The sequence below is a fragment of the Rhinolophus sinicus genome, chromosome 15, assembly GCF_057876585.1.
Source record: "Rhinolophus sinicus isolate RSI-liver-muscle chromosome 15, RSI-T2T, whole genome shotgun sequence".
NCBI classification, from domain to species: domain Eukaryota; kingdom Metazoa; phylum Chordata; class Mammalia; order Chiroptera; family Rhinolophidae; genus Rhinolophus; species Rhinolophus sinicus.
The window spans coordinates 94,549,964-94,566,488 of NC_142515.1; positions in this window are offsets into that span (position 1 = coordinate 94,549,964).

The window sequence follows — 16,525 nt, forward strand, 5'->3', positions numbered from 1 at the left end:
GAGATTTCGCCCCGCCCCCGCCCCCTTTCTCGCTCGAAGTCTTTGTTGCGGGCTCCGCCCCCTGCCCCACCCCCAGCTCGTCTTGGGGCGCAGACCCAGCGGGGTCTGGAGGCAGGGAAGTGGAGGAGCCGGCGATGAACGGGGTAGCAGGGGGCAGGACCCGGCAGCCCCCCAGGACATTATGGAGGCGGGTCACGGAGATGGGGGTGGGGTTCCATCACATGTAAATTTTACCCTCCCTGGACATTTCCCACTTTGAAAATGGGGGTGAGAGGGGGAATCAAGGGTCAGGGGAAGTAGGAGGAAAGCCTGGTAGCAAAGAAGAGAAATTGACAGGTTCCCTCCTTAACGAACTCAAGAATCAAGAGAGAAACTGAGGCAGAGCCTGTGAAATTGGAGGTTGGAGATCACTGCTGGAACAAGGGGCGTGGGGCAGAGATGAAGACTGGGAGTGAGAGGCAAGAAACAGAGGCAAGGAGACAGACCAGAGGCCGATGGGCATGGCCAGCCCGGTGGGCTTGGCCACCAAAGAGGGCATCTTGTTTTCACCACCACCCCACCCCCACCACCCCGTTTCCCAAGGGCCCTCCTGCTCAAAGACTCTTCTCCTATCCCCTCCTCCTCCTGGGACACTCTCTTGCTCCCGTTTCAATAGCCCAAGATGAGAGACCAGATCCTGAGAGAATCAAAATATTAACACTGCCTCCACGCAAATGCCTGTGAAGGGCGTCCTTCAGCTTCCAGCCTTTCTCTGCATCTCCCCCATCCTCATCGGTCACCCCACGCAATTTCCCTTTCCAAGCCCTTCTATGCATTTTTTTAGGGGGCAGCAAGCAAATCAAGTTGTAGAGGAATCAGCCATAAAATATGGGGGAGACCTGGAACTTTTTTGACCCCAATGTGTGCCAGGCAGATAACACGTTCTGGATGGTTTTGTCAAAGCAAGGAGAAAAACCTTGGTGTCCAGTAGAATCTGGGTTCAACCCTGGTTCTGTCACTTTTTAGCCATGTGAACTTAGGCAAAGAGCTTTCTCTCAGGAGACCTGTTTCCTCAGAATTGTTGGGAGACGTCTATGACTTACCGGTAAATAGAGCACCTAGTCAGTACTCAGTCCCCAGAGGGCATTACTACGATGAAGCATGGTGTTGAGAACACTGGCCATGAGACAGAGGACGCAAAACAGAATCAGAGCCAGGGAAGGCATCTCGTGTGTCCCTCTACCTCCTCTTCCTAATTGGAATCCGGTCTTTGCTGACTTCTCAGGCCAAGCCTGCAGGAGGTGTGGGGTAGGAGAGGGATGTTGGTTGGTGCAACCAGTAAGCCCTTGACTAATAGTGTGCTGTGGCAACACTGGGGTGGGGGAAGGCCCTGCTTGTCCCTTTCCTGCAGAGTCGTGTCCTTGTTAGTGCCGTGTTTCAGGACTGTGAACAGTGTCCTCCTTGGGCTCTGGTCATTGTCATGGTCAAGCTATGGCCCATGTTGTATGGTTAGCATTGGTCAACATGCCCTTGGTCTATTCCCAAGCTGCTTTCTCTGTATCAGGGGAGATGTTTTCCAAAAACTACATTTCCCAGGTTCCCTTGACCCCCTACAAACTATATTTCCCAGGCTTCCTTGAATCTAGCTAGGCCCAGCCAGTGGGAGACCTGGAGGAAAATTAGCAGGCGGGAGGAAAGAAGCCAGAGTATTTCTCCCTCTCTCTCCACTTTGGGTGTCTCTGGCAGTGGCTATTGTACCTCCTCTGTGCTCTCAACCCCACTGGGAAGTCTCCAACATGATTCAGCCGCTGGCAGGTGGCTGCAGCCCCTGGACTCTTGTAACCACCTCCTCCCTTTGCTGCTTCAGCCCTTGGGAAATTGGAGCTTACTACTCCAAGTAGATTCATCTTCTCCCATTTGCTCTTAAACTTTAACACCTCTGTGATTAAACCCTCATACTAAATTTTTGCCGTTGAACTACCTGGTGCGAGCTTTGTTCCTCTGACTGGACCGCGGCCAATACACTCCGTGCTGTGGTCAGGACCACAGCTGTGGTGAGTGGCAACGTCAGTGTTCTGATCATGCTGCAGTCAGCGTCCTGCGGAACTACAATCTGTGCTGCCCACAGCATGCTAGTTCTCCAGCACTGTGGTCTCCACTGGGCACTGATGGTTGTGTTGTGGTCAGTGTGATGGTCAGTTTCCTGGCAGTGTTGCGCTCAGAGTCACAATCACTGTCCCAGTTATGCTGTGGTCATTGTTCTGACCTTGCTTGGGACAGGGACCTGGCCATGCTATGGTCAAAATTACAATCAGGTCATACTTGGTCAGACTCAGTGTCCTGGGTGTACTGTTGTCCACTTCAGGGTCAGCACCACGGTCAATGCTATGATGAGCATGCTGTCTCCTTCCTCTGTGCTTAGTGTAGTGGTCAGAATTGTGAACCATCATTGAAGAGAGACCAGTTTCTCAAGGACCTTGTGCAGCAAAACGGATAGTCCCGGTGGCTCAGGGTCTGGCACTGGGCAATGTCTGCTCTCCACAATGTACAGGGTAAAGTGGTACTGCATCCTCACCAGCTCTGTCCACCTGCCTGTTAGCTTTTCCTAATTGGTGCTTGGGCAGCCATTGCCTCTACTCTTCTGTGACCCCTTCCTGTGTCCAGCCAGAGGAGGACACAGTCCAGGCCTTTGTTTTCCCATACCCTGCAGAGGGCCTGACACAGAAAAAATGATCAAGAAAAATGTAAGGAGTGAATAAATCTACACCACGCATGTCTACACATGCCTTTGCTCTTGCTGATCCCTCTATATTTTATTCAGGGCTCGTTTGGTAGAAAGTGGCAGAAAGGCACCTTGAACTATCTTAAGCAAAAAAGAATATCTCACATAAAAAAAAAAAAATCCAGGGGTAATGGAATTCAAGCAAGGCTGGATCCAGGGGTTCTGTTATGTCATCAGGACTCTGTCTCTCTCCATTTCTCATCTCTGCTCTTCTCTACAAGGCATTCTCTTTTAGCCAAGAGGTGACAAAGATGGTTCCTAGAAACATATCTTCCAAGCTCAACAACTTCAGCAAAAAGAGAGAGTTTGCATAATAATAAATAATGATTCTCATTGGTTCATCCCAAGTCATGTGCCCATGCCTGAGCCAACCATGGCTTCAGAGCAATGGTTTGGCCAGACCTTGCTTGTAGATCGTGCCCCTGGAGTCAGAGAGTGCAGTTAGCTTCATCCAATGTACATTGACTAGAAAATAAAGGGAAGAGAGGCAGATGTGGAACTTTTACCATTGAAAAAGGGAAAGAATGCTGTGGAAGCAAAACCAAAAGATAATAGGTGTTGAAGCATCATTCCAATCTCCTAGTGTGTAATCTTATACTGCCGAGGCTGCAAACCTAAAAACTATGTTTTCGAGATTCTCTTGCAGCTAAACTTCTATATGCCAATTAGGTTCTATCAAGTGGCAGCTTGAGACGTGGGTGGAGGTCATCTTTCTGCTGCACTGCAGTGGCATCTAGCAAGCACATTGTGGAGACAGTAGGTTTTCCTGCACAGATGTCACTGTCTCCAGTCACCAGTGTCACCAGCTTTTGTTGAGAGGCAGTTGCAAGTGACAATGACGTTGACTTCTAAATCTCTAAATTGCAACTATGGTGATATATTGTGTTTTTTGAAAATGGTTTTATTGAGGCAACTTGTTCTTTGAGTTTGCCCACACGTTCTTCTCAAGTGTGAACTTTCATTTTCAATAAATCATGTTCGCTTTCCTGCATCTGTCCCGCTCTTGAATTCTTTCAAAAAAACTATATGTATATATATATTGTTTTATTGAGATATAACTCACATACCATACAATTCACCTTTTAAAACGGTTTCATAGTTTTTGGTATATTATGTTATTCATTTTTTAAGTTGTAGTAAAATATATATATATAACATAAAATTTGCAACTTTAATCATTTTAAGTGTACAGTTCAGTGGTATTAATTACTTCTGTAGTGTTATGTAATGATCAACATTATTTATTTCCAGACTTCCTCACTTCCCCAAACAGAAACTCCATAATTATTAAGCAATAACTCCCCATTCTTCCCACCCCCAGCCCCTGGAACCTCTAATCTACGTTCTGTCTCTAAGAATTTGCCTATTCTAGATACTTCATATAAGTGGAATCATACAACTTTTTGTGTCTAACTTCTTTTACTGAGAATAATGTTCTGGAGGTTCACCCATGATGTAGCAGGTGTCAGAATGTCCTTCCTTTTCATGGCTGAATAATATTCCATTGTGAGGATGGACCACGTTTTGCTTATCCATGATGGTGATGTATTCTTGAAGTCCGTGGTTCCCATTGGGTGATTCCCCACCTTCCTGGGAAAATAGAGGCAGAAGGTCCTGGGGCGGCCAATTCAGAAGTGCTGTTCTGTAGCAAGCCATCCTACAAGCTTAGCCTACAGCCCATCTGCCAGCCTTCTAACAGTTTTCTAAGCACCAATTTCGCTGGTTTAGGTGCTTGTTTCCTGATTGGCATGTGCTTGGAATGTTCATTCCGCTTACCTGTCTGGAGAGAACTTCATCATTCACGAAGCTCTAATACCCCAAGCTATGGGTGATGACCTACTGAGCGCTACAGCTCTTTAATGACAACCATCCCCACTCATCAAGCTTCCATTAAGAACTCAACACCAGGCTAAGTCCTCTCCATGCATTATTTCCTTAAATTGTTACAATGACCCTGTAATGTAGGAATTATTATCCCTAATTTAAGCACAGAAAGTTCGAGGCTCAAAGAGGTTAAGTAACTTACTCCAGATGCAAGGCTCTTTGTGCTATGGTTGCAGGGGAATACCTGGGCCAGACCCTTTGGTGTTCCCGAGGCATCGAGAAGGGCTGGCCAGGGGAGCTGAGCACCACCTTCACGCTTCCCCAGCCCCCGACATCATTCATTCCAGGGCCTTCCAGGTGCTCACACAGAATGGAGCGCAGTCCCCTTTCCATGTCCAGGAACAGGCTCCTGAGGGAAGCCTTGGTTCAACCCTCAAATCTTGGAGGTCCCCACATACTGTCTGCACCATTCGGCCCCATTCTTTCCTTCTCTTGGGCATTTCTCACTCACTGTGAAACTGCTGCCACCACTGGGACTTCCTCCCCTCCAGACATCTCTCTCACACACATGCACACGCTGAATGATCCAGCTGTGAGGATGGGAATGTGTCCCCCAGTTGCCTAGGCAAACTGTGAATTGACAGTCACCCAAGGACATGAGCACACAGTCACCCAGGGACATGGGCACACAGTCACCCAGGGACATGGGCACACAGTCACCCAGGGCCGCCATCCTGGACACATGGTCCAGGCACAATGTCACGCCCACCCAGAACCAGCACACACAACCACAGGCAACGCACAGACAGAAACACAGCCCAGGCACAGGGGACCCACAGAAACATACGCCCACCATCAGACGGTAGAAGAGTATCAGACATGAACCAGCCACAGTCATGCAAGAACCAGCACTCACAAATACAGTGACACAACAAACACACAAACCACCCCCCAACACAAAAAATACACAAACACCACAATCTAGGCACACAGCTCACACACAGAGATCTCCAGTATAAACATGGAGTTCACACATCAACACACCCATAAACCCACAATATAGTTACACACACAACACAAGCATGCAATTCACATACGAGGTCTGAAAATTAAGTTCTCAAACTCATCCTAGAAAAAGCGCTATATACCTCATTGCTGAATATCACTATAGTCATCTTCGAAGCACTCCCCTTGGGAAGCTATGCACCGATGCCAGCGCCTAGTCCACCCTTCAAAGCAGTTTTGAAACTTGTTTTCTAGAATGGCCATCAGAACTATCATCGTATTACCCTTGATGTCCTGAATGTCATCAAAATGTCTTCCTTTCAATATTTCCTTTATCTTCGGGTAAAGAAAGAAGTCATTGGGGGCCAGATCAGGTGAGTAGGGAGGGTGTTCCAATACAGTTATTTGTTTACTGGCTAAAAACTCCCTCCCAGACAGTGCCTTGTGAGCTGGTGCATTGTCGTGATGCAAGAGCCATGAATTGTTGGCAAAAAGTTCAGGTCATCTAACTTTTTCACGCAGCCTTTTCAGCACTTCCAAATAGTAAACTTGGTTAACTGTTTGTCCAGTTGGTACAAATTCATAATGAATAATCCCTCTGGTATCAAAAAGGTTAGCAACATGGTTGCAACAAGTTCACGAACTTAATTGTCAGACCTCGTACATGGAGAGTCATAAACAAACGTGTAATTAACACATTATCACATGCACAGACCCAGAGATAGTCACACAAAACAGGCAGTTTATATGCTAACACACACAGATACACAACAGAGGCACATACTTTGTACAAAACACACCCATAGACACACAATTCAGACACAATCACACACATAAACACACAGTAAAGACAGTTCACATACACATAGAGACCCACAGGAACGCATGACACAACACAGACACAGACACCCTCTGACATGTGAACCCCAGGCCCAGGAGGCGTGGGAATGAGTCTGTGAGACTGGCGGGGGGTGGCCGGCGGTGAACAGGGTGACTCAGGGAGCCTCTCGGGGGGAGGAGGAGGGGAGAAGGACGGGTCTGGGCAGATGTCCAGCACATGTGGTTCCCATTACCTAGGCCTGGGAATTGTGGGATGAGCTGGCGGGACAAGGAGACCTAGCACTGCTTCCAGCCCTGCCAAGCCAGGAAGGAGCAAGGCCCTAGTCTGAGGTTACAGGGCCGGAACTTGGATCAGGACCACAGCAGCTCCTACCCTGAGTGGTCTACCCTGAGCCAGGCCTGGTTGGGGCTCATTTTAAACCCTGCAAAAGCCCTGGGAAGGGTTTCACAGGAGAGGAAAGTGAAGGGCTCAGAGAGGTTAAGCCACTTGCCTAACGTCACACAGCCAGGAAGTGGTGGGCTGGGATGGGAGCCCAGGTCTCTGTGCCGCCTCTGCCCCAGCCTCCAGGTTGATGCAGCGACTCCTCCATTCATCCACAAAATAGAGACCAGGTACCAATCCAGGCCTGGCCTGCATTGTATTTGTGGCAATGAACAAGGCAGCTTCTGTCCTCAAGTCATTGAAAGTTAAGAGTATGGCACATGCACAAATGGGCAGGGTTCTGAGCATGGTTGGGGGCCCCTGATCTAGTCTGGGGGGGTCAGGGACAGGGAGTGACACCAGAGCTGAAACCTAAGAGATGAGTAAGAGCTGGTAGGGCATGGTAGACAGAAGAGCAGAGACAAAGTCCCCAAGACCACAAGGTGCAGGAGGCTAGGTCTCCTGGCGAAGTATGGTGACAAGTGAGGCCAGAGCTGCCAGGTACAAGAACTGGATTCTATCATGGGGTCAAAAGGGAACCTTGGGAGAGTGATCAGAGGAAAGGGACACACTGAGGTTTGGGCAACCAGCATGAAGATCGTACTCAGGACAGCGGAAGATGACGCTTCCCGTAACCCAGAGTTTTCATTCTTATATATTGTACACCCCACACACATTCACCCATGTGCACAAAAGACAAGCTGGAGTGCGTTACCAGGAGGAAAACGGGAGTGAGAGAATGGATAGCTATGCAGAAGTAAGCATTTAAAAAGACAGGACTAGAAATACTTGTGTCTACATGCAGATACAAACCACCACCACCCTCCCTCCCCCCCCCATCAGCCCCTTCCTTCCCCGCCCCCCCCGGCCCCCCCCCGCCCAGGCCCATTGAGTGACAAAGCAACTTGCAAAAGAACACTCAATATTGTACCAGTTATAGTTAAAAAACTTGCCAAATCATGTTGTGTGTCATCCATGGATACAGGCCCTTGTGTGCCGTAAACATGGAGAAATCTTCTGAGAGTAGAAGTTCCCACACTTGAGAGAAAGGAAAAAAATAGAGAGTGAGTGTTAATGGGGACAGAGTTTCAGTTGGGAAAGACGAAAAAGTTCTGGAGCTGTTTGGGGGGGGCGGCTGCACAATCATGTGACTGTACTTAATGTCTCTGAACTGGACACTTAAAAATAATTAAATGGTAAATTTCATCTGATGTATATTTTATCACAATTAAAAAAAATGTTTTTTAATGCTCTACACTCATCTACCCTTGGTAGGGAAAGGAGAGGGATGCAATGGCAGAAACGTATACAGAGGGCATCAACTGTGTGTCTGATCCTTTATTTCTTACGCTGGGTGGTAGGCACATGAGTGTTCCTTATAAAGCTCTCTCCCTGTGTTTCTTTTAATAATAGCAACATTTTGATAGCATTTACCACATGGCAGACATTGTTCTAAATGTTTGATCTATTTTAACTAATTTAACCCTCACACAATCAGATGCTGTAGGTGCTATTATTCACCCCACTTTACAGCTGTGGAGACTGAGGCTCAGAGAGTTGAAGGTTATACCTGTTGTAGTAGCGGGCTGAAACTTGGACCAGGTTGCTTGGCTCTAACCATTACACCACACTGCTTCCATCCACCTTCCTTATTTCATTCATTGGTTTTGTCACACTAGGAATATATCCAAGAGAGCTTGTGTCTTGGAAGGGGTGTAAGAAGGGCCATGAGAAGTTTTATGACGTGCTGGGAACAGTCTACTTCTTGTTTAGGGTGTGTAGTCAGTTGTCAAAACTCATCCAACAGAATAGTTATAGTCAGTGTATTTTATTGTATATTGTATGCCTCAGTGAAAACAAACTTTTAAAAAGAAATATGCCCAAGCCAGCAATTCCACTTCTGAGTATATATCCAAAAGAACTGGAAGTGGGGTCTTGAAGAGCTCTTTGCACACTTATTTTCATAGCGGCATTGGTCAGAGTAGCCACAAGTTGGAAGCAACCCAAGTGTCCATGGATGGATGGATGGATAAACAAATGTGGTAGTTCTGTATAATGGAATACTATTCATCCTTAAAAGGGAGGGAAATTTTGACACCTGCTACAAAGTGGTTGACCTTTGAAGACATTACGCTAAGTGAAATAAACCAGGCACAAGAGGACAAACACTGTATGATCCCACTCACAGGAGGTCCCTAGAGGAGTCGAACCCATAGAGACAGGAAGTAGATAGTGGGAGCCAGGGCTGGGGGAGGGGATGGGGAGTGAGTTAATGGACAGAGTTTCAGTTTTGCAAGATAAAAACGTACTAGAGAAAAAGAAAAAAAGTTCTAGAGAGCTGTTGCACAGCAGTGTGAATATACTTAATACTACTGAACTGGACTCTTAAAAATGGTTAAGATGGTAAATTTTATGTTATGTTATGTGTGTTTTTAACCACAAAAATAAAATAAAATAAGAAATATACCAAGGCAGGGGAAGCACATATAAAGGAGATGAGAGAAGCATCAGGGAAGGACAGGACAGCCTCTAAAGGTCAATCTGGTTTTCCACCTGCTCAGCTTTCCCTGTCTCCCCAGTGCCTTTGCTGTCACCTTCAGGGTCCAGGCCCAAAAGGAAGTTCTAGTGTCTGGGGCACTCAGAACACAAAGCCACATGTCTGCCCTTGTGGGGACGGGACCCTCATGAATCTGCACGACATGTGCCTGGGCATGGCTGAGTGAGACATCACATGGCTCCCTCCCTCTCTCTGTATAAGCAGCTGCCTCCTCCAGGAAGCCTTCCCTGATCACCCTGTCTCAAAGAACATCCCTTTTCGTCTTCCTCAGTGTCTTTATTTTTCCATAGCACCACCTGACATATATATGTATTTGCTTACTGCCTGTCCAGCCCACTGGAATGTCAACTCCACAAGAACAGAGATCTTTGTTTTGTTCACTGCTGGATCCCCAGACCCTAGAACAGCACCTGGCACATAGTAGGCGCTCAATAAATAGTTTTTGAATGAATGAATGAGTGAGGAGAGGGAGGGGATCTCTGAGACGTCCATAATGGAGTTTACTTGGGTCTATGTATGTTGTTTATGTCTTGGTGGCATGTCCCTGTGTGCCTAGCATGTATGAGGCCCCAGAACGCAGCATCTCTGTGTGTGACAATGGGAGTCTCCCTGCAGATGTGGTTCCATCTCTGAGTGCGGGCTTGTGAACACGGTTATGTATGTGTTGGGTGGAGAGACTCTGGGTGTGTATCCAGGCACAGATGGGTATGGGCCTGTGTGTGTGGCCTGCTATTCGTGTCAACATTTCTGGATCTGGCAGAGAGTGTAGGGGTGTGTATAACATGGGTTCGCCCCCCTGAGAGTCTGTCTGAGGGTCCAGGTTGTGACCAGCTGTGGTGGGTGGGAATGGAGTGACAAGATGAGTGTCTGATTCTGTGAGCCCCTGGTCTACACGTGTATGTCACTGTTTGTGAGTATCTCTGACAATGTGAGTATGTGTGTGTGTGTGTGTGTGTGTGTGTGTAAAATATCCTATTCCACCCACTCCAACTGTGTCTGTATAAAACCAACAGATGCCCCCACATTGGCCACTCTGCCCAGGGCCTCCCCCACCCCCTCAGAGCTGTGGGTATAATTGCTCAGGAAGCACAAGTGGTGATTAACTATGGCCACTGAATATGCAAATCAGCTGGGGGCTTTCCCAGCAGCCGCCTGGGTGCTGGCAATGATGCTGAGTAAATACATAGAGCTGAGTCTGCGAGACCCAGAATTCCCTCCTTACACCTTTGTCAGTTACCATTTAATTTAGCAGGGACCAGTTTCTAATTCTTTAATGAGCTTCCAGCTCATTAAAGAGTCCTCATTACACTATTAATTGTTCCTTCCCTCCAAAATACCTGCACCAGTGTGGGATTTGAGTTGCAAAAGCTGATGCCAGCTGATCTGCATTCAAACTCTGGGCTGTGTATTGGATGCGATTTTTAAAAGCAATGGGAAAAAAATCTCCTAAAGGAGATGATGGCTTTTTATTTAGCAAAATTTCTAGCTCTAAACTCTGGGCAAGTTACTCCACCTCTCTGTTCCTCCGTTCCCTTCTCTACAAAATGGGGATAGTAACAGAGCCTTCCTCAACGGTTGTGATTAGAAATCAATAAATTCGTCCAGGGAAAACATTTGATAAACAGTGTTTGGCATGTAGATGCTAAGTCAATGGTCGCTATTATCATTAATAGTGTTAGTTGAGCTAAATGAGTACAGGTAACCCCCGTATAACACGGCACTTCTAGAACACAGTTTCGCTCTAACACGGTTTGAGAATTAGAGAAATCCCCGAACAACACGGAGTGTAATAAGAGCTTTTAAGAGCAAAAGATATCTCTTGAAATTTTTCATTTTAAAGCGGATGTCGTATCAGAGTTGACTGCAGAATTTTAAAATATGTAAGAATTTTAAATCCATTTTGTTCGTGGAGTATTAGATGAAGATATCTTGGAGCAAGAGATATCATGGAGCAAGACATCATGGAGCAAGAGATGAAGATATCTTGTTAAAAGAAAATGCCCTGGGGTAATGGTGCTTAGTAGTGATGACGAAGAAAACATTATTTAATACGTATATCAATATGTTATACTTTTGGTGAAAATTACTTTAATAAAGATATTTCTCTTAATTATACAAATATGATAGTATGGTTTTGTTGTTGCTGTTGTTTTTAAAGATTTTTTTGGGGAAGGGGAACAGGACTTTATTGGGGAACAGCGTGTACTTCCAGGACTTTTTCCAAGTCAAGTTGTTGTCCTTTCAATCTTAGTTGCAGAGGGCGCAGCTCAGCATCCCTTGTGGGAGTCGAGGAGTTGAACTGGCAACCTTGTGGTTGAGAGTCCACTGGCCCATGTGGGAATCGAACCGGCAGCCTTCAGAGTCAGGAGTACAGAGCTCCAACCGCCTGAGCCACCCGGCCGGTCCCAATAGCATGTTTTTTTAAATTTTTGGAACCTAACCCCCTTTTTTGTACTAGTTCTTTGTTTCATATAACACGGATTCGCATAACATGGCATTGTTAGGAACGTAACAACCGTGTTATACGGGGGTTACCGTATATGATCTGTAAGAAGGACTGAGTGAATCCTTCATAAGAAATTGACATAAATTTGATCTGAGTGTAGACAGCCTCAGAGGAAGGGTGTGAGGAGGGTAACCAAGGAGAGATGTCAGGGAGGGAGACATGGGAGAGGGCAGTTCGAAAAGGGTAGGAAATCTGGACTTGCAGACAGCACACCTCCAAAGACAAATTCACAGCACTGGGCACTTCTGAGGGCAAAAATATTCAGTATTAAATTTTAGCTTGTTGATTTTCCTGCAGTGAGACCTCCTGGTTCACACACACACTTACATGCTGACTGTCGTGCGGGGCGGCCTGCGGGGTCTCAGCTCCCGCTCCCCACATAAGAATGCAGGACATGGTGAGGCCAAAAAGGAACACCCACGGAGCCATAGGTAGGGGAGTCATACCACTATAGTCTCGCTGGTGGCTGGGTTGGAGACACAGGAAGCAGGAGCCACACGATCCACAACCTGCCGTCCGCTTCTCTGCCAACCTACCTCACTTGCTAGCCACAATCCTCCGGGCTAACTGCAATCCGCTCTTGCTAGCTCAGCCACCATCTTCTTGCTAGCCCCCATTTTCTGCTAGCGTAGCCACAGCAGTTATATTAGCGGCCAATGGCTCACTGGTTACAGCTGACAGCCAAGTAGCCACAGCTGATGGCCATCCAATCACAGTTGATGGCCATTTACTACCTGAGCCAGCACCCTTCTATGTGAGGCCGAGAGCCTGGAAACTGCTTTCTGGGGCTCTGTCCCCATACCGACCTTCAGTAAAAGTTAGATTTATTCAATGTATTAGTCAGGCTGCTGTAACAAGCAACTCTTAAAAGATCTCAAGGGCTTAAAACAATCAGGTTATTTCTTAGTTATATTTGATGGAAGTCTCCTAGGTAGCATTGCTCCGAGCAGTATTAGTAACTTGGGGAACCAAGTCTCTTTCTAGTGCCATATATGACACCTCCATCTTACACATGTGGCCTCTCAGATCACTGTGGAGGACTGCATAGGAGGTTTTATGGATACCCACGTCCCACTAGCCAAGACCCAGTCATATGGCCCCAACCTAACTGCAAGGGAAGCTGGGAAATGTGTTCTCAATTAGGTGTGCCCACGAAGAGGAAGATAACATACAGCAGTGCTGTCTTGCGTTAAAGATATTTGGGAGAGCAACTAAAAGGAAAGCAGGCCCAGGTCTATATTTGGGTTGATAAAAGAGAACGCAGGGTTAAAAAAAATCAGCAAAAGCAACAAACCAGCAGAAGCAGTGGCCAAGAGAAATACCATCCCCTCAAGAGCTTTCCTTGGTAATTGAGGGTTTCTGGGTTCTTCGCTGTGTGTGGAATACTTCCTCAAGACTCCACAAGGCTCTTCCCTCCCGTCCTTCAGGTCTCTGCTCAAACACCACTTCCTCAGCGAAGCCTCTCCTGACCACTCCGTCACTCTGTATCCATGTAACTTGTTTGATTTTCCTTCACGACAATCACTACTACCTGAAATCACATTTATGTTGTCTTGTCATCTCCCTCAGGAGTAAGATTCTGAGGACACCACATCTTTCTTCTACCCCCAGCATCTAGGACAGTACCTGGCACTGAGTAATGAAAGCAATGAATACGTGAATGAACGGGTGAACTCATCAACCAACCCCTGGGCACCAACATTCTTCATGGAGTTAAGACTCTTGGTAATGTTTATTGATTAAGAGAATCCAAGACAAGTATTCTGGTGGCAGGTATAGCAGAGTAAGTTCTGGATTTGGTGGAAACACTTGGGTTGCCCCAACCCACAACCTCTACCCACCCAACACTACGTGACCCAACTCAACTCACACAAGCCCTCCATCACTCCTAACGCAATTCAACTCAACAATGTCCATCAACTGATGACTGGGTAAACAAAATGTGGTATATCCAAACAATGAAATTTTATTCAGTAATAAAAGCAATAAAGTATTGATGCATGCTGCAACATGAACCTTGAAACCATTATGCTAAATGAAAGAAGCCAGACACAAAGGGACACATATGATTCCATGTTTATGAAATGTCGAAAATAGGCAAATCTATACAGACAGAAAGATTAGTGGTTGCCTACTGCTGAGAGGTTTGAAGGAAATGGAGAATGACTACTAATGGATCTGGGATTTCTTTTTGAGGTGATGAAAATGTTATAAAATTGATTATGGTAATGGTTGTACAAGTCTCTGACTGTACTAAAAACTACTTAATTGGATACTTTAAATGGGTGAATTAATTATATAGCAGTATGTGAATTGCATCTCAATAAATATGTTTTTTAAAAATAAAAAAACAAACTTCAGGTGGGCTGGTTAGCTCAGTTGGTTAGAGCGCGGTGCCCTGAACAGCAAGGTTGCCAGTTCAATCCCCACATGGGCCACTGTGAGCTGCTCCCTCCACAACTAGATTGAAACAACTACTTGACTTGGAGCTGATGGGCCCTGGAAAAACACACTTAAAAAATAAAAAATAAAAAAACCTCAACCCAACATCTAACCCTCAAGTCAAACCACCTCAAACCCAACCATCATCTTAACTGATCCCATCTTGACTTTCCGAACTGCCAATTCCCACCTCCTATTCATAGCAACGACCACTTACTTACCTCTACTCAGTTCATCCTATGTCCCAAATCAACCCTAATTCAATTCACCCCAACATCGAATTCCAAACCCCTAACTCAATCCACTCATTGCATTGCCCAACCACCAACTCAACAGATCCCGTCATTAATTCACAACCCCAAACTCATTTTACTCACTCCAAACCTACCTCCAATTCAACTCATCTTCAACCCATTTTTCATGAAACTCACCCAACCCCTAACCTCCAATCCCCAACTCACTTCAAGGCTCAACTCCTAACCCAGTCCTTTTTATCCCAACTCATCCCCTAACTTGCTACCCAGACTTTTGACATCTGGTCATTTCATCTCAAACCAAAACCACATCCCTTGTCATCTCTTGATGCGTCCCCTCAGCTCAGCCAAGTGGCTCCAGGACTAAGCAAAATCAAAATGGAAATCTGGATGTTCTTTTTCTCTACCCCCAACGCACCTCCCTCCCTTCCTTCTTTCCTTTATTCCTTCCTTCCTCTCTTTTTAAAAATATGTTGTCTTCCTAATGGGTTCACAATTTTTTTTCCAGCTTTACTGAGATATAATTGATACACACACACACACACACACACACACCACAAAGTTCTGACAATTAAAATCATGAACTTGTTGCAATGATGTTGCTACACTTTTTTGATATCAGAGGGATTATTCATTATGTATTTTTGCCAACTGGACAAACAGTTAACCAAGTTTACTATTTGGAAGTGCTGAAAAGTTAGACAACCTGAACTTTTCACCAACAATTAATAATGGCTCTTGTATCACGACAATGCACCAGCTCACATGACTGTCTGTGAGGGATTTTTTAGCCAGTAAACAAATAACCGTATTGGAACACTCTCCCTGCTCACCTGATCTGGCCCCCAATGACTTCTTTCTTTACCCAAAGATAAAGGAAATATTGAAAGGAAGATGTTGTGATGACAGTCAGGACATCAAGGGTAATACCAAGACAGCTCTGATGTCCATTCCAGAAAAAGAGTTCCAAAATTGCTTTGAAGGGTGGACTAGGTGCTGGCATCAGAGCATAGCTTCCCAAGGCGAGAACTTTGAAGGTGACTGTAGTGATATTCAGCAATGAGGTATGTAGCGCTTTTTCTAGGATGAGTTTGTGAACTTAATTGTCAGACCTCGTATACACTATATTTTGTCATATATAATGCACCCTTTTTTGCCTAAATTTGTGAGGGGAAAATAAGGATGCTCATTATATATGGGTAGTACTAATTCCTTATCTATGTAAATGTTTTTAATTCTTTTATTTACATTTATGAGTTAAGAGGGTAACTCTAGAAATCAATAATGATATCCTTATGCAAAATAATACCTGGAATATAATAATTGGTTTTATTGAACTTACGATGAACTTGCAACAACAAAGAGTTCTTGGCCTTCTATGAAGCATAAATATTGTAAATTTGTTACCGGTATACAAAATTTCTTGTACTTTGTGTCTGTTCCTGTATTTTGTAATTATTTGTCACATAAAATTTCTTGTACTGTAATATGTTAAAAAACAAATGCTACAAATCCTTTATAATACAAAAAACAAGTACCTAAATGTAAACAAATAAAAATTTGAATTGAAAAATTACAAAGAAAGATTTTTTCCCTGAAAGTTTGGGCCCAAAATGTGGGTGCACATTATACACGGGAACGCATTACATATGGCAAAATACGTAACATATAATATGTAAGTCTAAGTGTACAACATGTTGATTTGATCCACTTATGTATCACAAAATGATTCGCTAACACCTGCATCACATCATGTATTTATCATTTATTTTTTGTGGTGAGAACAGTTAAGACCTACTTTCTTAGAGATATGGCTATTTTCCGCTTTTCCGCGAGGGACCTAAGTTAATAAACACACCCATCTCCTCCGGTGAGTCCCATTATAATTGAGTTCCCCAACCCCATCAAAGCCACC